Source organism: Poecilia reticulata, chromosome 2 (genome assembly GCF_904066995.2).
Source record: "Poecilia reticulata chromosome 2, P_reticulata-male-v2, whole genome shotgun sequence".
NCBI classification, from domain to species: Eukaryota; Metazoa; Chordata; class Actinopteri; order Cyprinodontiformes; family Poeciliidae; genus Poecilia; species Poecilia reticulata.
Window position 1 is genome coordinate 23,688,455 of NC_088831.1, and position 21,874 is coordinate 23,710,328.

A 21,874-nucleotide genomic window follows, 5' to 3' on the forward strand; every position below is an offset into this window, starting at 1 on the left:
TGAAGAAAAAAACTGAGCATGGGCACACTTTTACTCATTATGCTCAACTATCCATTTCGTTTTGGTCGCATTTGTCCAGTTTCAATGCAGCCTGGGCTATATGATAAAATACCATGTTTATCTCTGCAAATACTGCATGTCCATAACATATTTATGGAATACTCTGGAATGCTTTGAGGATGTTGAGGTCAACTTGTTGATATTTAAATGATATTTACTGGTAACAGCTACATTGCAGTGTGCTGATAAGGTTCCCCGTTTTGATATGACTTGTTGATCATACGGTTCCAATTTATCATCAAAACGTACAGATTCTCCAGGTTTGTAGACCTGCCACGTTTACATGCAGCATGTGGAGCAGGAAACACAAAAGCTTCACAAAAGATGTGTGTATGTCGGTGACAAGGTTGTGAATTTCGGGGAAAACATTATTATTTTTTTTTTTCTCAGAAACTCTCAGAAAACATCTGTGTTCAAGCAGATGGGAACTCCTGAGGGTCGGTTTCTCTCGTAAGAAAACTGAACTCTACGAAAAGAGCCTGTGAACTCTGAAGTTGAATCTTTAACCTTTTTGAGTTTGCACAACATTTCTAATGACTGAAAGAAGGAGACAAAGCCAAAAGTAACGTAAAACCACTGCAGCCGCCATGCCATAAAGACAAAGGCAGAAGGAATTAATTCGACAGCGAATAAGTGACAGTCGTTCCCGTCCTTTAGTGCTGCGCTTTCTTCTCCTCTTCTATAGCATCCCAAATCAGACTTCCCTCTAATTGCACAGTGGACACCTCTGCGCACGTTGGGGAATTTCTGCCGCGATCTGGCACAGATTAACAGTCCCTGTCTGCTTTGTTCTTGCTTTATTTGCATGATAATTAGTTGGTGGCGGCATGTATTCTAATTTATTTATTATTTCACAAATATAGGTACACATGGAGACGGCGGGAGTTAGTTGGAGAAAAAGGGGAGAGGAACGAGAACAATGTGCATTAATTAAAATGATTAAAGGACTGACTGAACTTTGCCTTGATGTGTTTATTCAATTAATAAGCAAAGTGGCAGATGACTGTCTGACTTTTATAGCAATTAATTTTACAGTTTTTGTTCATTTGGATTCAGTCATCTTACACCTGCTCCCTTTGAACAAAGTCTCCCGAAGACCATCTGATACGATGAGTGAAATTGGGTGCAACAATTTTCATCTTCTCAGAAGTAAAAGTAAAATGATAAAGGAGCGAGTGCACAAGTGATGGTCCAGAACGCCATCAAACTTTCGTCACTCTGGGCAATAAATAACAGTAAGTCCCCTCAAAAGGATGTAAAAAAAATTAAACAAAATGCTGCTTCGATATTACAAAGGCGTAACTTATCACTCCGTTTGCCCGTCAAATTTATGGACACTTGCTATGGATGCTCTCTTTTGGACTCGGTTGTCCTAACAGCTATCATCTTGTTTCCCTCATCTTGACACCACAAGGCAAGGCTTAGACCTTCTCTTAACTTCCGAAGGGCGCTCAGTTGAGAAGAGTTTAGATTTTCCAAAATCAAAACACCTCTTTATTCCCTGCCTTTGTATCCACCTTATATTGTCCAGGGGAACAAAGGGAACCATCCATTTTTCTGACAGAAGCCAATGGCTGGTAAGAGGTCTGATTTGAGTGTTGAGGATGCTATTTGCCTAGGGAAAGCCTGAGGATGAGGGCTGATAGGGCTGGCAACAGAATCGGGCTGTCAGCTGGCATCCAGCGGTAATTGCTTCCCATGGCAGGACCCCGGCGGCCGAGGGAAGGGAGAGCACTGAGTGGAGAGTCGACGCGGGAATCCATTTCACCTCAGCCCAGTTATAATTGTTCAGTGAGCACGAGGAGACTTGTTGCCAATCTGCGCGAGGGCCAAAGCTCTGATTGACACTCATTGACCAGAGAGGCCAGGGGAGGAGACGGCGTATAGAGGGGGTTTTGGAAGACCTTGACAATCCCAACAATTGTCACTCAAAGAGGAGAGGAGCAAAGAGTAGGAAAAGGTGGAAGAGGGAAAAAAAAGAAGGAAAAATTTTGGAAATTAGAGATGCACCAATCACAATCTATGGCTGAGATCCAATCTCTGGTTTTTGTAAAATTCTGACCTGCTGCTGCCAATTTCAATTGATTCAGATTTATTTTTAGCAACAAAAAAGATTTTACAGATTGTTTGCATGTTTAATTGGAAAAAGGGATTGCTGAAAAGTTGTTGCAATTAGCGAGGCTACCATGCTGTGGTCTGTGACAAAGCAGCAGCTGACATTTTACTAACATTTTAAAAGAAAAGGTGGTTATAAAGTTTAGAATACTATGTTGGCGATTAGCCTGTTTAGTACAACAAAATGTCAGTCCCAACATCCTCCACCAGTCAAATTGTTCGATTCAACTCGCTGCATAAAAGTCGCTTCTCGTCAGTCGGCGGTTTACAGCAATGGAGAGCAAAGGTATTCAATGAACAGGATCTCAATCGGCTTTTCAGTAACTATATTTATGCTGCATCTTTTCACATTTAATCTGATGAACATGAGTGAAACTTTCACAAAACCTTGCTATTGTATGCTGCAGATGAGTCCGACCTGAAACCAATCTGCCAAAGAACTTTCTGCAGCAGCAACACACAAACAGAGAGAAGGGTCTATTGCTCCCTGACGCTCATAGAAACAAGAATCTCCAGGAATATTTTCAAATGAAATCTAGCAGTAAATTCTTTAGATGAGCGCATTAATCAGCAAATGACCAAAACGGAAAAAAATATATATTACAGCAACTTTTCAGGTTGTTAGTTTACATCTGAGAGAGCACTGAATTTCTTTTATTTGACTGGATTTTGTTTTTCAGGTGGTCATCGACCAAAACTCAATGTCTCCATGTGTAATTCTAGAAAATTTTGACTTGTAACTGATATTTCCAAAATTCTGCCAACATTCGGGCTGCAACAGCAGATCATTCGGGCTGTTGCAGCCCGAATGATCTGCAACTATAGCTTAATATTTAAAAGATAATAGTGTCCTTTTAAGCAGCATTTTTACATCTACAGAGACTTAATATTTAAACACTTAAACTAAAAATTGCTATAATTAAGCCGTTTTTGCTCTGCAAAAACTTCCACACAGAAGCAGGTTTCTGACACTGCAATATGGATGCACTTAAATAAGTTTTATGAATTGCTTAGAAAAGACTTGATTTATTTTCCTGACCAGCCAGCCAGCGGATCAGGACCAATCAAGATATAAATTGGATCGACAATTCTGTCAATCAGCACATTTCTCTGTGCCACTGTGACAGAGTAAAGTGTTGGTTTCCTTCCGTATTTCCTTTAAGAAAAAAAAACATGTCCTATTTCATTATTTATATCCTCAAAGTCCAACCTCCTCCCTGGAGCACGATCATTTACACAAGTCAATAAAACAGCAACCCTGTAACCAAAAAGCAAAGCTAAATATATTGATGTCCTCAGCTCTCCAGTCTACTGGGGCAAATGTATACTTTAGCACATTCAACCCGCAAGAAAACTATTGATCAGAGATTGATAAGATAATTTCTTTAAATAGACACAAAAGAGACATTTAAGACTTCTTGGTGTGGCCATATGCTTTAGGGCTCAGTTTGTTGTTTTGGACCTGAAAAGCCTTTGCCTCCAGAGCTCTGCGAGAAGGCCCGAGTGCGAATTGCCGTATGCACCCAGATAACTTATCACTCACCTGTCCAAAGCTAATTCTCCCCAGTGTCAAGCACGGAATTGGATTCAAGAACAGGAAAGTTACGTGGGTCCGTCTGCTGTCAGGAGGTCCCAGTGCCCCTCTCGTATGTCACTTCGGTGCTGGGGGAACATGGTAAGTTCCTAACAGGGTAAAGCACCATCACAGGGTTGTCCGTGGCCCTGGGCAAATCTCTGATGACATTCTCTATTCCCCATATACCCCGCTACTTTTGGGCCACAATTCCAGAGTTTCTCTAAAAAGGAGGCAGTGCATTGTATTCCAACTCGGAAGGCAGGAGATACACTTACAGTCTATCGGTGACGGCTTCTTTGCTGTCAAGCAGGGGCACAGATGAGGAACTTTATGAAAAAAAAAATAGTCGGCATAAGGGGATTTGTTTAGACAAACCTTTCACAAAGGTAGCTTATAAATCTAGACAAGCAGATTTTTTGGGGGGGGTCTCAGCAGTCAGCTTGGGCATTTCACCTCTCCAAAAGCTGCTGTTACATCCGTGGAACGAGAGTAATTGCTGCCTTTTCGGAGTCTGGCTGGGGTCAAGGGTGAGACGACATCCTGAAATATTTCTCGCCTGAGTCGTCAGCTGTGGCCTGCTCACTTTTTAGCCTTTAGGCATTCAAATTGACAGGTCTCATTATGTGAGAACTCCCCCCTCCCCGCCTCCTTCCACATACCAGGGCCTGTCAGTCTCCACCTGCCTGTCCATCTCACACTTGCATCGCATCAGCTCCCAAGCACTGACAACCAGTGTCTCTTCTCCGGATTTTAGGCTCAGAATGAGTTGAAGGAGACGGAGAGGAGGTGTGTGTGCGCGCGTGTGTGTGGGCGTAGGCAGTGCCAGGCTTTATGCGAAGGGCCCGACTTTCTAATGACAACCTGACAGGGGTCCTCGTGTAAACAAACCACAACATCTAGCGAGATCTAAATAAAAGCGCCTTGCTGCAAATTAGCAGAGCGCTCAAGCCTCCCAGCAACACAGGCACCTGCACAGAAATATATGTCAGTACCTACATATAGAACCGCACGTGCGGGCACGACGGCACCTTTGCAGAATCTTAAGTACCTTATGCAAACTGTATGTTTGTTGGGGAGGCACAGGCAGAGAGTACTGATGAGTGGCTCATTATGGCAACACCAGCGCTCCACACTGGGTATCGCATAATCAAAGCCTGGGGGTACGTATTAATTATCCTTTTGAATAGTGATGAAATTTTAAAAAGCTTCTCCTTAAGGCTCACATCACGGATAGATGAAACAAAGCGCGGCGCAGCTTGCGCGCCGAGGCTCACATGTGTTTTTACATCTGTTCAGGATATTTCAATTTGATGCTCAACAAGCTGAGAGAGAGATTAAAGGATAATAATGTGTCATCCTCCGCACAAGCAACTCTTCCAGAGCAAAGTAATGGCACATCAGCAGCCAGGCAGGCAGGCTCAGCTTCTGGAGGGGAGCTAGCTAACAGCCGTCACTGGCAAAGTCGATCCAGACGCGCATGTGTCTCCTGCTTGTCTCCAGTCAAGGTCGCTGAGGCACCGTAACTCTCTTTTCCCCTCAAACATTCTAGTTGATTGGGAAAAAGAGAATACCCTGTTCGAGTAGAGAGGGGAGGAGGTGGCAGAGATGTTTTGAGATTTGCTTAAAAGAAATATTTATGAGCTCTTTTTTTTTTTTTCCACGGTAGAGCTGTCTTTAATGAACATGTTTAAAGGTTGTTTCTTCATCTATAATTTATATGGCAGGGCTCTGTCAAGGAAAAAGGGGCTAGTTTTAGGTTGTACGTGTGAATACCTGATCAAGATGGTAAAAGTGCATCCCAAACATCTGCTTCACCGGAGAAGTGCAACTGCTTGACACCGCTGCGGTGTGTGCAGGGGACTCCGGAGACGTGGAGGCGTTGCGAGAGTGTGGATATTTTGTTGATAATTTGCGTGGGGGAAATCGCTGATTGACATTCGGTGGTCTGAGAGAACAGGAGATGGAAGGAAAGAGGTTTGGAAAGGCCTTGAGTATGAGTAATTCTGTCACTCATAACCCGAAAGGAAGAGTGTGAGGGGATACAAATAGAGATTGGGACTTGTTTTAAGGGTTTTATTGTATTGGTCATTTTTAATAGTGATTATGCTGGAAAATGTTTGGAAATTAAGCAGCGTATGCTTTAAAATGCGCATGATTAGCAATAAAGACAGCTTAGGAAAAAAAAATTATATTTATAATTTATTTTCAGTATTGTGTATTTTTACATTTTTACAGAATCTACTAGACTGCTTGGGTTTATGATTGCATATGTTCAGGCAATTATTAGCCATTTTGTATTTACACGACTGCTCTTTCAAGTCTGATCTTTGGCATGGAGGGGCTTGTATACTTCTGTGGACTCCATGTAACGTGCATTTCTGGTCTGTATTCGATTTTATGAGTATCTCAATAGATAATGTTCCAATTCATTGTAGTTACAGAGCTGGAAGCAAACAGTACAACCATCAACAGTCATGCAATTTGATTTACTGAATCAAATTGTAAAGTGTCAGGATACTCCTGTGATTTGATACACTAATTCTATTTCTGTGCAAAAGATCAAAGCAAAGAAATTAGATTATGCAACAGTGCAAGCCTCATTAGTTAATAAAATAATTACTTTTCATGAAAAGGTCACTTAGAACCGTCAAAACCAACGTGGCTTAGGGCAACATTTAAAAAAGAAGTGCTACTACATTTTTAAAATTGACCAGAAAAATGCATTTTCTATATAAGCAACAAAACTAAATAAAATTTCAGAGTTTTCCGTTATTGTTTCCGTCTTGCTTTGAAGCATCTTAAAGAAGCAATGCTGCTGTTAACCAACACCAGTACTACTAATAAAACTAACTACGACAGTGAGAAAGTTCAACTGTTCAAGACAAGAGAAATGCATCGGAGGCCCTCGTTCTCAGTGTCACTGTAAGGACAGGTATCTAAACAAATAAAGAACAGTATGGCGTTTTAACAGCCTCCGCCATCTTTGACTTATTCTTCTTGTCGTTTGTGAGACATGTACAGTTGTGTTCCTGCCGCTAAATGTTGTCTGCTTTCCGACAAAGTGTACATCAACAAAAGCAATAACCCACAAAATCAAATAATTGTGTGGATTATGTTTCCAAGTAAAACCCAGAGCTCCTCATTATTAAATGGACTGGATTTTACTCATACAAAACCATGAAGTCGATGCGTCAACATTTAATCTCCAAAATTACATCTTTTCATAGCCGATACACTTGCATGTTTCACGTGCAACTTTGTGTGTTGGTGTATTTTAGTTATTCTTAAAATCTATAGTTTGCAGAATAGTTTATCTTTCTCTGAAAGAAAATAACATATGGTAAAGGAGCCATGAATATTCTAAAATGGCATTCTTAATATACTTTGAAAATTATCTTCTTACCACAAAAAAATACATCCGTTATCTTGTGCGAAACGGGACAATATTCTTGTTACCATGATACCATGATAAACATATTTGCCTATTAAAAAATACTTATGAGCTAACAGGATAAATGTGGGTTTTAAAATCAAAGTTTTTTTTTTTTATCTTCCCTTCACTTTAAGACTTCTCTTCCCCCCCACTATGAAATTTGTCCTTGTTTGAACTGTGGCTACATGTGCAGATGATGCATTTACGTATGCAAGTAAGTTACAGAATTCATAATAAATTGGATATAAACAAAATTGCCCCTCATTATTGTCCGGGAGCTTTAGAGCAGTCTTTGCTCAGCACCTACTAATTGGAACTGTTTGTGATTTCCAAGTTATTTTATTCTGTTTCTGGTTTTATTGATAATTGAGCTAGCTAACATTCACACTCTGGTCTGTTTTACGATAAAGAAAAAAAAAATGAAGGAGAAAGTAGTTGTTTTTTGTTGTTGTTCCTTACCTTTTAACATTGAAGTCAAAAGGACAAAAAAAAAGTTGAAATGGGGACAATATAGTCAAAAAGGTATAACATGTAATGTTGAAATGTTCAAAATAATGTTCTTGAGATTAAAGTAAAACCAACACTGGCTCAAAGACCTGTGACAGCCACAGCCAATGAGATTTAATAACAAAGATGTTATTTGGCTTTTAGCATATATTTTATTTGCACACACACACACACACTTTTAGGGCCAATACATACTCCACAAGAAGAGAGGAACGTGTTATTTTACTTGAGACAAGAACGTCTTTGATGGCCAGGACATTTACTTCACAAGAATTCAAGTGCAGAACACCCAGGAAACCTTAGTTCTCTCCCACTGCGACAGACTTCACTTTTCTCCAATACCATGCAAAGTTCTGTCCAGATTTTGTGTTTTGGACAAGCTGCCCAAATTCCCAAACCAGAGCCACAAGAACAGAGTGATGTCATTTTACTCTTGCCACCCTGGGAGAGAGCGTATATTTCTCCATTCTTCCAGATTATGCGTTGACCGTTCAGTAGCAAGATGGCGGAGCTAGCTGTGCGCGTTCCTTCTTTGTTTACACAGGAGAGACTAATGTCACAAAACAACAGAGAAGTTAATAACTTTGTACGGTGGCACTCTTACCAGGGGGAGATGTGTGTCTTCAGCTGGGTTTCCTCATCAGACTAGTGCACAATATTCACTGCCATTCTTGATTGTTGTTTCTTCGTATAATTGACTGGCGCACGGATGACGTCACAATTCGCGCAGAAACGGCTCCCTCTTCTCCCCCCTGCTATTTTGTATTGCCTGAGTTGAAACACAGATGGCGCTGTGGAGCCTCTTTTTTTCCGTGGAACACGAAACACCCGGATTGTCGGGAAAGGACTAAGCGAGGAGAAGAAAAACCTCAACTTGGAGATTGTGATGTGAAGACAGGGATAAACTGATGTTAACTGAGTCAATACAGAAGCAAAGAAAAGCACTTTGATTCATTCAGAAGTTTGACATTAACATCTTTAAATCTCTTTCTATTTTCCTTAGGCCATAACTTTTAAATAATTTTTAGTAGTGGGTAAATATTAGGATCAATTAAATATTGATCAATTTTCAAAATAATATAAGTTAGCCTTCAGCAGGTCTTTGTATGTTAAATTGAATGAACTAAAAGTAAAAATTAAAAGATAACTATGTTCATGTGGTGGTTTAAGCCTAAGGGCAAATATTGCATATTTGAAATCATAACCTACAGTGATGCAAGGGTTCAGAGATGCACCAAATGAAAAATATATATATTTCAGTCATTAGAAAGTTCAGACTTGACTTGGAAAAAATTACGTAAACATGTCTGCTCACAGTGAACAAGTGAAACATATGAGTACAGCAAACAATTATGCAAAGGTTGTCAAATAGGGTTCAGATTTCTTAGTGTCCAACTATCCGTTCATTTGATTTACATGTTGAGTCTATATTGAACACAGAATATCACATTACTGGCATTGTATGACGATACCTATCATATCAGTCATAAAGCAGGACTGATATGCTGGAATATTTGAATTACTGACTGAGGTACTTCTGAGATTTACATCCATGCAGACTTTGGATGACAGCAAATGTAATGCAAACACACACAAAAAACTAAATGGACCTTGAAAATAACTTGCTGTAGCCATATGTAAATTTTTGCATAATAAGAGCATCCTGAATGTTTTGAACACTGCCTAACATGAAATAGAACAATAAATGCATGAAGAATAAGGTTTGTTTTTTTTTTGGATTGGTTTTGTTTTGTTGCCATCTTGGGCGAAAATATGAGCAACAACAGAAAACTCTGAATTAAACTCAGGTACTAACGATAGGATGCATTCAAATCACTCAAACAACCCCAATTTTTATAAAAGAATTATAAATCACTAAAGCCCCAATATCATTTCAAGAGTTTTTTAGTATAGAAGTTGAAAAACAAGAGAAGCACTTTATGGAAAACTAAAAATAACACAAGCATACATTCACCAACGGTCTATATCCAATAGTCCTTGGAGGGTTTCAGTCGACTGGTATCTCCAGCTGTCACAAGATTGACCTGCTGGGTGGACATGTCAGTCACAGGACAACATGGAGAAACAGAGGTCAAGCGCACACCATAAAAGTCACAAATTAAACATAAGTATATTTATTTTTCCAACAACCTGAAATTATATGTTTCGCCACGGAGGACCAGCAAACACTGTATGAAATAATGGACACTGAAGCATCACTAATCGTTATCTATTTAATCAGATTATATGAGCAGGCTGTAAACATTTAGACACAAAATACGTGACAGATAGCAACATCTACCATTTCGTATTGAACAGCTTGTAGGAGTCACAGTTACGAACATCACCTGTTTTTGCTAGCAGGAACATCGCTACTTGAGCCTTTCTCCTTAAGATGTTCTTTTTTTTTTATTTTTCCCGCTGAAACTGTTTCTTGCAGATAAACTGTACAAAAAGTCAAGAAGTGAGCCTTCGTGACAACAAGCATGAGACTTGCTTTGGTTCAGCAGAGCAGCGTTTCTCCCGGTGTCTCCTCGTATGACCACGGCGGATGATGATAGCCCGCCGCGCCGAGATGCGCGCGCCGTGATGACAGCGCCGAGCCGAGCAGGTGAGGTCACAGCCAATTGTCGCTAATGGGAGCGAGATCAGCCGCAGCAACTATAGCAACTGTGCAGAAACTCTAACCTTATTATTTACAAAGCTGCACCTCGCTCCTCATCTGTCTCAAACAGAGGTTCGCCGTCAGTGCGCGCGGCTGAGCAGATTATCACAGTCAAGAAGAAGAAAAAAAAAAAAAATGATAAGAGGGGGTAAACAAGCTATACTGTAGCTGTCAACATTTCAGCCTGTCTGATTTCCCTCCTTTGCTAGCGCCTCGCTATATGTAAACACAAACACACACCCACACAAAGACACCACGTCTGAACACACAACCACGAAAAAGTACACCCCTACACACACGCGCGCGCGCGCGCAATTTTACCCGTCAAGAATGTTGGAAAACCTGTCAGACTCTCACAAAGGGAAGCAAATATATTTATTTATTTGACTTCAGAGTAATTACCGGCGTTACCGCGGTGCTCGGCTGTGACATCCTCTTTATGAAATCAGGTGTCAGAGTGCGCCGTGCAGGTAGAGACGTGTCAGGGAGGAAATGTGACTCTTTTTCTCTCCTAAATCTTTAATCAAATTAAAGAGGTGAGCATTTTCTCCTGCTTACTCCCCGTCATCTCTATCGCTCTCTTTTTTTTTTCCTGCCTTCCCGTCATAGGAGATGGGTAGAATACCGAAACTGCCAAGTGTACATCCAGATGCCATAAAAAATATTGCTTGTCAGCGTTTCCACAATCTTTGGTGCCGAGGAGGCTTTCCGCCACAGTGCACACACACACACACACACACACACACACACACACACACACACACACACACACACACACACACACACACACACACACACACACACACACACACACTACAGCAGCTCAAGGAAAACGCCAGAGCCGGGAATTCAATTGAAGGTATTTGTTTCCATTTCCGGCTGTTTGGCAAAGATGAGCCTAAATAAATATGTTACTCGCTGCTGCCCGAACATTAGCGGTGGCTTCAGAGGAAACACGTTACTCCTTCCTCTTTTTTCTTTGACTCTAAATAATTGAACAGAGGGGGGAGGCCTCTGCAGGGTTCATATTGAGTTTTTACTTACTTTACCAGCATCTGCCTTCCTTTACACATGCTTGCACATGCGCACAGATCAGATGGCAACAAGGCTGCGTGAAACGCACTACACTTTGAACTTTTTTTCTTTTTTTTTTTTTTTTTTGAACAAAATAAGCGTGGAGAAGGATGAGTGCAGGTACAGTATGGTCAAACTCCGCTGGGTACTTTGCAGTTGCGCGCGCTCCTCCTCCTCCTCTTCCTTTTCCTCTTTCGCGCGAACACCACCAGGCGCCCCGGGGCCCTGACAGAAAAGATATGACATATTAAAAAAAAAAAGAAGAAGAGAGAGAAAAAAAATAGAAGTAGGGAATAAAAACAACTTCCCTCATAAAGAGAGAGAGAGAAAAAATCTCTTGTGTTTTACATCTCTCTCAACAACGACAGCTTCAGGGACAGTTTATGTGCGCGAGACAAAGACACTTTGACACTGTCAGCTTCTGTCACTGAAGCTCGCGATGGTTGGCGGCGAGAGGCAAAGTCGGAGCAAAGCGGCCTCAGCTCAGCTCTCGTCGACGCACGCACGACGGCTCGGTCTTTTGTGTGCGACTCGATGTCTAGAGGGCCTTTATGGTAATGAACGTGAGGTCTTCCCCTTGCTAAAACATATCAATAAATAAAACATAGGAGCGCCGCCATTGTGGTTGATTCACAGGCACTGCCACTTTAAGGGAGCATAGCTTCGCTGTGATGCAAACACACCATCATAAACACTTAAGATGAACAATCCACCTGAGACTGAGCAGCAGCCCTTTCATCCACAGAGAGGGAGAGAGATCCATAATTAAGAGAGGAAAGTGTAAAGATGTAATTGCTACGTTGCTGATAATCTTGATTACCATTATTAAGTAGTTTTAAAAGATACATGACTCTGAGCCACATTTAGAGGATCTGACTTATTAATCAGGCAGCTGTTTGCAGTGGCGCTTCAGAGAATTACAGGAGAGGTACAGTAATAACTCAGCGTGAGCCTGCGTGTGTGTGTGTGTGTGTGTGTGTGTGTGTGTGTGTGTGTGTGTGTGTGTGTGTGTGTGCGTGTGTGTGTGTGTGTGTGTGTGTGTGTGGAGAAAATGTCCCTGATGTGCAGCTGGAGGAATTTCACTGGACATTAAAAAAAAAAACACATTCACGAGGTGGTAAAGATCTCTGCAGTGAGGAACTGAGCTGACTTAAACAATTAACACAATCAAAGTCCGTTTAAATCCATGCCATACAAGCTCCCATTTGTACATTTAAGATTTTAACACAAGCGCTCGCTTCTCTGGTCACATTTTCCCTCGCTCTAAAAGCAGAGGTTGTGCTGTGGGGGTCTCACCCTCAGGTGTGAGGTTAACTCACATGGGTTGTTTTTGGATTTAACCCACCTTCTTCAAACCACGTTCAGGCTCTTTAAACATGTCTTTAAACAACAACATTGAAAAACGGTTAAATAGAAGAATAAATACGGTTTAATTTCAAAGAGACAAAAAAAGTCTAAACACGTTGAATTCAATTTAACATGAAGTAATGTTAGTTTGTGTCCGAAAAGTTTTGTCTAATTCTGTTGAACCTTTAGCTATTTCATGTAAAAGTATCTTTATCTGGTAAAAAATAAGAAGACCCCAATCCCTACATCCATGTGTGTGTGTGTGTGTGTGTGTGTGTGCGTGTGTGTATTTTATCATTTTTACAAATGATAAAATTTGTTAAACGAAAAACATATAAACCATAAATAGACCTAAAGGCTGACACAGAAACATACCATACGGGTAGTGAGTTGGTGGTTTCCTTTTAATTCTTGCAGAATACTTTCCATTCATCAGACACAATCATGCGAAGGATCAAAACCTGTTAGAGTGTCACATCTGAATGGCAGAAGACACACAGTGCAATTCATAGATCATGTTCTTTATCCTCCCACAGCAGGATGTTGAACGAAACATTTTGCAGCTTTGGATGTTTGTGATCAGGCTTCACCAAAGTCACACTGCCCTCCATTGGTCGGTGACTGTACTGCAACAGCTGTGCAGAAAGTAAAGCCAGCGCTGACGCATAAGGTGTGGATTTGTTGTAATTCAAGTTGTCTATGTATAATTTTGGTTAATTAATGCTCTGAAGACTCAAGTTTGGTGAGGTACGAATGTGAACTTTCAAACGCTTTGCTCCCTGTGGGATATGAAGCGTGGCTCATGTTTGTCAGATGGAGGCACAGCAGGAGATTATAGAAATACATTCTGTCCCGGGTTTACAGAATTAATTCTGTATTTCCTTCTTTTAAACTGTCCAGACAACCCTCATTTTCTTTCTTCTTGGTAAAATGTGCAGTTTTTTTTTATATGTACCACTTTTCACAAAAGTATATTACATAAGGAACTTTAGATTGCGCGCACACAGTAAACAGAAACTAAAATGTATACTATTTTGATGTTTAGTTATCTTTGATACTGGTAAACAGTATCCAGTGTCTTATGCAAACATCAAAAAATTTGTTCTTCCCCTGTAAGTATGTAATTTGTGAGACTATTAAAATCCATCAGATTTATCAGATTTCCCCTTTAAACTAGGTCCACAATAAGAACATATCACAATTGATATCACAGGATATTATTTGAGATCAATATATGACTTTTAGTTCCTAACTTTAACCACCTTTTAAGCCCATTAAGCTAGTAAATTGGCAAAACTTTTGCTATTAGTGTTTTTTAACACAGTAAAGCCATATTGATAATTTTGCTCTAACATCTAAAAAGCCATAAACTCCTCCTGGATTGCCTTTAATTCTGCTCCCTGATTTGCAAAGAGAAGAACTCACGAAGGAATGCAAGACAATACGAAATGCGTCAACCATTTGCATAAAAGGTAAATATGTTCAAGTGGCTCCGACTGCTTTCCAGCAATGAAAAACTTCGAAAGCTAACGGAAGAAAATTAGTCCCTTTTTCCCCACACCCCCCCCTCATTAAGCTGCAGTATTCACTAAAGCAAATTTGAAAATAAATTTAAGTGCTCATGGCCTGAAGGGAATTAGGAAAGCTGCAATTTTTAATTCTTCCCCATCAGTGTCACAACTTCTGCTTCAGACTTATGTTGCTCTTGGAGCCATTAGATGCTGCCGGATGGATGTTTCCCGTTTGCTTTTTGGGGAAGTATACTCGGCTCTGGGTAAGCGGCAAAAAGACAAGAGCTGAGAAGAAAGTACACAACCAAAACAAGGGTGTGTTAAAGGTTAGCACGACAGTGATGAATGTATGAATGAATGGCTGATTAAGCCGGAGTTTGACCGACGTCCCCGTGTTATTCGCTGCACCTGTTTGCACGGAAATCGTTATTATGAGGGCAGACGATGGCCGAGTTCACGTAATTCTCAGAACAGCCAGTCCACCTTTAACCCAAGCAGATTAGTGGCCAGAAGTGAAAACAGTGTGTGTAGAGGTTTAAGAGATCAGTCTGGTAGAGACTGAGAGCAAATATGTCTCAAGAAGCCAAAAGGAAATGCTGAAGAGAATGTTTTTTTGTTTTTTTTAACGTTACTTTGAAATAAAAAGTAGGTCCAGTTAATTTTGCAAATCCCTGAAAGAAAAATGTTTAACATTTGAGCTTCTAACGTGTGACGGTAGCCTTTTCACTGCAGTTTTTGTGGTGACATTTATAGGACGTGTGATGCTGATTTAATAGCCCATCTGGCATATGCGAGAAAGACATTCAGAATACTCAGTCCCGTACAGTAGCAGTAACATGTTAACCGCTTTCATCCAAAACAAATAAATAGCTCTGATTTCAGATATATTTAGTTGTGAAGGCTTATGAAAAGTGAGGCTCCTGCCTCAGTTTGCATCTCCGATGTGCACATATACTGATCAGCTATAAACATATGTTTATACATTTTTGTAAATGCATTCATGCCATATTAACCTTTTCACTGGAAAAAAAAATCACACCACACTTTACAGATTTTCATTGGGAAAATTAATAAAACATGCAGCCGTTTCCTTACCCTTCACAATTATGCATCATTTAGTGTTGGTCTTTAACGTAAAATGCAGTCACATCCAATAAATTTGATTGTTATTGAAGAGTTAATTTATCTTAGTAACTCAAATCTCTAAGAGAAGCACATTACATAAATTAACATAAAAGACTCTTTGCATTTTTTTACTTATTCCTAATGCAAAACGACATTTAAGATTACACCTGACCTATGAGAGGGGTGGAAAAAAAGCAATTCACAAATGTGGGCTTAACGAACAGCATGTCTAATCCCTGCTTAAAAATTTTTATTTTCTAAAGACACTTTAAATCTGACAAATTCGCCTCATCCAACTCACATTCCAACTCATTGGACGCGATCGTCTATCGGGCTCGTATCTCGACAAAGTTCAAAGGGGCACTTTTTGGAGCGCGCAGCTAAGCATGGGAACAATCTGCATTCAAATTCACGATCATTGCTCTCATGGTTTCAGTAGCGTAGTATGTTTTCTGCAATTTCCAGCCAGACACGAAGAAAAACTGCGCAATAAAGGCTGGAGGAAAAATATCCCACATCACCTAACACATCTTCCTTTTCCAGCTTTGAATATTGCTCTTATTGACAGTGACAGACTTAACTGGTCCCAGACTTTTCCATCAAAGACACTTATTTCTGCTGCTGCACATGCACAGGACCCGGCAGCACATATATTTGAATTTACAGGCTGGACTCGAGAAATGCGAGGGTGGTATTAGTTGACATAATGAAAGCAGAGCAACTTTCTGAAAGGTTATATTCATCTCTTGTTGTTCTTGTTGCCTGAAATATATGGAGGTCATCTTAAGGCTTCGACCAGAACATGTGTCACGACTATTAAAACGTCATATTGCGATTGCGTGCAAGCATTTATCAATGTGAGCAACACATGCACACACATAAAGTCAATTAGAGGGCCCACAATGCCATTCTGAGAGCTTAAAACAAAGAGCGCAGTGATTATGAAGGGAATATCAACAGATTTCAGCGGTGAAAAAAAAAAAGCTAAAAATCCCGTGTAGCTGTCGCAGACGCCTGACCAGAATAATGAGTGGCCGATGTCTGGGAGGCAGGTTGAGGCTAGGGCTGATTTAAAAAACCGGTCGTGTTTAGGATATTGTCCTGATCGAAACCAGATGGTGCTAAAAAAACATACTCGTTTTCATTTTTCATTACGAACTCATTGGGTAAAAGTCCTCCCAGTTTACGGCCGCACTCATTGGAAGGAAGTTTAAGACCATGTCAGGATGCCAACAATGAGTTTCTCAATGAAAACTCAAAGTGTGGAGTTTACGAGGAGCTTGGCAGGGCATCTAAAGCCCCCTCGACAAACCTATAAAATCTAACGAGAACGTGCTAATTTAACTTGATTCTCCACGAGACTTCGTCATGCTAAAGAACGCACTATTAAAAGTGTTTTAAATAAACGTCTGAAACCCGGTGCCCCTTGTTAACATGTACGCCTGTACTTGTACGGTGTTGGTCCCTCAGGACCAGGAAGATGGTTTGGCAGGAGGGTGTGGGGTTGGGGTGTGGGATGAGGTGGGGGGGGGGGGGGAATCGCGAGGAACAGGTCAACACAGGGAGTGGAGGGGAGAGAAGCAAGCCAAGACAGACGGAGGAGTCAAAAGCAGCCCGTCGAAGTGCTTTGAATCCGGTGGAATTCCTCTCCTCCTCCGCGGCTCCTCTGGGAGGCGTCAGGAGCCTGTGGAGAGAGCGAGGTAAGACGGGGCCTGTCAGGAACAAAGCTCCAAATTCACATGATATGTTTAGCTAAAAGGGTGAAAGAGAAATGAATCAAAGCTTGGCGGGATCAAAGAAGCGCAACAATAAAGTCGAGGCGGTTGCCATGGGACCAGCAGGAGATGCATATCATTTATAAGTTGTTCTCCGGCTCTGTCAGATGTGGGGGGGAATCGACTGTTATTGTTTGGAGGGGTGAGGCGCTGCTGGAGGGGGTCAGGAGCAGGGGTCATCGTCACGCAGCGAGAGGAGTATATCGTTCCGCTTGTTTTAAAACAGCGGTTGCCTGTGATCGGTGTCGGGGGCCACACCGGAAGCACCTTCAAGCCTTGTGATAGCAGACAACAAGACAGGCACAACAACAACATCCCCAACCCTCCCCCCCAAATATCGCATCGCTACAGAACCATTCGGGGGGGCTGAGCATTTGCTTTCCGTGTTACATCGTCGGGGCTTGTGATCAGTCGTTTTGTATGAATGGAGAATCAAATGGATGTTAACCGGAGAATTAGATTTTTGCTTAAAGTTGTAACAACAGATGTGAGATCCGCGTTCAAAAATAGCCGTGGTGAGGATGAAGTCTCAGTGAGCAGATTTAATCCTCGTATTTTTAAAATAGACATTTAATTAAATACAAAGATAAACTGCAAATATTTACAGATGACCTAAATCTAAATGATTCATCAGTAGGACTACACCATATTAGATGATTACGTTTTTTTGTTTTTTTTTAACGTGTTTAACTTTCCGTTTTATATAAATCTTTGTTCATTATTACATAAGTGTCTGGGAACTGATCAGACCTGTGATTTTCAAAATGAAACATTTTCCAGGTTTCGCTTGGTTTGTGGTATTGTGTATTTTTTGCATGCTGGATCCATCAGATCGGGACACAAGGTTGTATAAGTAGCACCTGGACTATTTAACTCTGAGCCAAGCTGTTGTACAATACGTTTTAGGTGTTGTCTTGCAAAAAAATAAAATAAAATAAAAAAATCATACATGCCTGGTTAATAGTTTATTGATGTTTTGACAGATGTGAAAGTTACCAGTTCTTTCTGCATATATTAAAAAAAAACACTCAAAACCACAGATGCTGACAAAAAGCCAGATGATCCCTTTTTCTCATCAAGGAGTTTCCAGCACCTTTTATATCCATCTATTTTGCACCAGATTAATCCTGTTCAATGTTTTACAGTGGCTTTCAGCTTAGAAAATGCTGAATTTTTATCTTGCATTTCCGGATGGATCTCGTGGTTCGTTCCTTATAGATTTTCTTCCGTTTTCTTCGAACGGTTAAAGATCGGTGTTGTATTTCTACTATTGTTCCTCAGTTTACAATTTCGTGGGGTCCTCACAAAATATTTGCAGTTTGACTTTGCATATGTTTGGCATAAAGCTTAGAGAAAAGTAGATAAGATGAACCGAGATTTTTTGAACCCTTGCCTTAAAAAAAAAAAAGAGTCTTCTTCTTCAAAAAAAAATTAGTCGATGCGATTGACATGAGCATAAGTATCTCAACATTATCTTCTTTTTCTTGGTGTCTGTTACGCTCCTCTGTGTCAGTGCACGTGCACCCATGTAATGATGGAACCCACTCGTCTGCTCTTTCAGACTGCACCCATGAGGAATCCTAAAATAACAACAAAGCGCCCTCAGTCGGTTTGATAAAAGCTCAGTCACCAACCATTTCGGCTCAGAGTTTTTCCGGCCCGACTGCATCACTGAACGACACGTCACACCTCGCTAAGAGACAGAAAGGGGTGAGACGCTTTCATATCTGACCACAACAATAATTGTCTTATCGCGATGTGGTCCTTGTTGATATCTTGTCAGGGTTAGATGTGCTTTTGTTTTCATTCGAATGGTAACCTCTCCTCTACTCCTCTGTTGATTTTGACAAATATGCGTGGCTGCTTTAAATACATGCTTTCTGTAAGATTCAATATTATCTGTATGTAAAAAAATAATAAAAAATTACACTAGAAGATTTGATGTTGCTCTCATAGACATGCCCCACAGGATAGACTGCTGCTAAAGCTACAAGGCCCAATCAACAGCTAGCTGTGTCTTGCAGATGTAAAGTTAGATCAATACAAATGGATAAACACACAGATTATATAATGATCTCTGAAAATCACAAATTAGTAAATCTTTGCACATTTTCAAGGAAACCTGCTAAAGCTGCTAGCTGCCTTTGTCATCTCTTTACTGTTTCTATGATTTAGGATGTATTCCCGCTACGTTCAGCTTATGTGTGGCAACTGGGATTTAAATTGGATGTAAAAAAAAAATCATACTGTGCCACTGTCAGTACAGAATCAGTAATTTTTCTGAATAAATAAATTCAAAGTCAATAAATTCCTTTATTATTCCTTTATTATTATTGTTCTATCTGCAATGTATGAGTTGTCCCAAAAAATCATAAGCTCCATTAACCAGATTAAAGTCATGTCTGCGCTGCCATCTCAGCACACTTCAAGCATTCGCTATGCAGAGGTGAGTGAATCTCAGTAGAAACAGAGTGCATGCACAGCATAGCATGAGATTAGGTAGTCACTATGAGTTTTTTTTTCTTAATTTAAAAGTTAGTATTTAATAACTTTAATCAATTTAATAACTGACTTAGCTGGGATCACATCCCATTTGCTAGAGTGTCAGATGTGTAGAATTGTCACTCATATTTCCAATACATCAAAACATGCTCTTTAATTAAACTAAATTTCCATTCAGATATACTTATCGATGTTATTATTGATCAAAACTAATACAATGAGATTTAATTTAATCTAAAAAAGAAAAGATTTGTTTTCATTTCCAGTTTTACTTCTGCCGTTTTCATATAAACAAATGTAGCATTTCATCAAAAATAACAACACACTGAACAGTGTTTTATAACCTCCCCTAATCTTGTATTATTGAAATTCTATATCCCAAAATGAAACTACTTCAATGAGGAGTATCTGGTTTATTTTTACCCCAGTCCCCAACTACTAGTTAAATCCACAGTGAAAATCCCTCTGCTTTACCACTGATGTCAAGCCAGCAAGCGGCAAACAGCAAAGAAGGACTCCATTGTTATTTCTAACTGGTAGAAGCCCTCAGGTTATTTTTCCTCTGCCTTGAAACAAATCAATGAAGCACAACTCACTTTGAACAATTGCACATTTGCTGAAATCAGATGTGGGCCGAGGAGCCAGCCGTCATCACGTTCGCTCCCGTTTGTTGACAGAGGAGGACTTTGATAAACAAGCCTGCTCTTTGAAACAGGTGCCCAAGCATGAGTTCAGTTTTTAAAAGGCAATTCCGAAAAATGCGCTGATTAGAGGATGTTTGTTATTCTGGATCCAAGCACTTTGGATTTCGCAGACCCTCCCTGAAGTAGCTAAAAGGCACCAGCAATAAACAAATATTGTTTATTTTTAAGATGCCGCAAAAGAAATCGAGATGGGCAATTTAAAAAAAGAAAGAAAAAAAATCAAACATAATTATTGAATCAAATTATTTGTTCTGGCTGTTAAGCAAAGCCCTAATGTGTGTGTGTGTGTGTGTATATATATATATATATATATATATATATATATATATATATATATATATATATATATATATATATATATATATATATATATATATATATATAAAGTAGTGTTAGCAGTTAGCATTGTGGATGTTTTATTTAGCTAACGTTGCCCTCAAGTGGCGTCTTTGCAAATTGCATAGCATTTCAATTTGACGTCAAAAAACAAACACAATAAATCTCTAAACCCTTGCTGTCTTGGTACCATCTAAAAGGTTCAGATCACATCATTCATGATAAATGTAAGTTTGCTTCCATAACTGCTCTATTACTACGCGCAGGACATGTTATCGCTGGCCGCTCCGCAACACGCAGTCAAGCCAGTTCACAAACCCGCCTTATCCTCTCTATCAACATGTGGAAGTGCTTTAAGGCCCCTATCTGCTAGCAGCAAATGGTCTTAAATCAGTCATTTTAATATCAAAGCACTTAACACTAGAATGATGATTACTTGCAGGTGGATAGCCATGCTGCTTGTCAGGACTGCATTTGAAGAAAATGACTGAGCTCTTATCCGACACGTACAGTACAGCCAGCGCTCAATACGCAAGATCACATTACAGAAGATTACTTTGGAGTTTCAGCAATTTTCCCAAATTACACTGGCCTTTGGTCTCCGCTAAACTTGATTGACTTGAATGGTTTTCATTAGGACGCGCAGCAGAGTGTTTGCTGTTGATGCCGGTACACGAGAGGAGAGGCATTTTTGGAGGGTGAAGCGGGTCCAGCTGCCGGGACACTCAAGAGTGGACAGATATGCAAAATACCCTTTACTTGGAAATGCTTCATCGTGTTTTCTTGGGGTTGGGGGGAAGTGGGGGGGGGGGGTGGAAACAGACTTTGCTTTGATTTGTGACGCTCATCTGTATTTCAAAGGCCTGAAATTTTCCCACAACGTTTAACCCGTTTTGCTCTGGTTTCGTTTGATGTCTTTTAAAAGTGAGAAGCGACACGACCTCGAGTTGTTCCGTCCGTTTCACGACACAAGAAAAGCATTGCAAACTTGGATTTTTTTTTTTTGTAATGGCCATGGTTTGCATTGTCAATAAACAAGAAAGAAAGGGGGGAAAAAAAGAAAAAGCATCTTGTGAATTACTTTGGTGTCATGTTTGAACTCGAGTCCACCCTTCTCCTGTCTCTCCTTATCCACACACTGAAA

At 40.3% G+C, this 21,874-nt stretch overlaps 2 long non-coding RNA genes across 3 annotated transcripts in view; both read right to left on the bottom strand.

Moving 5' to 3' along the window:
- The window catches only part of LOC145549192 (uncharacterized), a 77,908-nt gene extending 69,262 nt beyond the window's left edge, over positions 1-8,646 (bottom strand). For both annotated transcript variants that reach the window (XR_014085165.1, XR_014085164.1), the window contains exon 1: positions 8,296-8,646. This is a non-coding gene — a long non-coding RNA (uncharacterized LOC145549192). The remainder of the gene's footprint in view (positions 1-8,295) is intronic.
- A 2,679-nt stretch (positions 8,647-11,325) lies between these two features.
- LOC145549196 (uncharacterized) lies at positions 11,326-20,680 on the bottom strand. The gene is made up of 2 exons (XR_014085171.1): positions 13,153-20,680; positions 11,326-11,655 (listed from the first exon to the last, which is right to left on the bottom strand). It is a non-coding gene; the product is annotated as an uncharacterized LOC145549196 (long non-coding RNA).
- Positions 20,681-21,874: the final 1,194 nt, after the last annotated feature.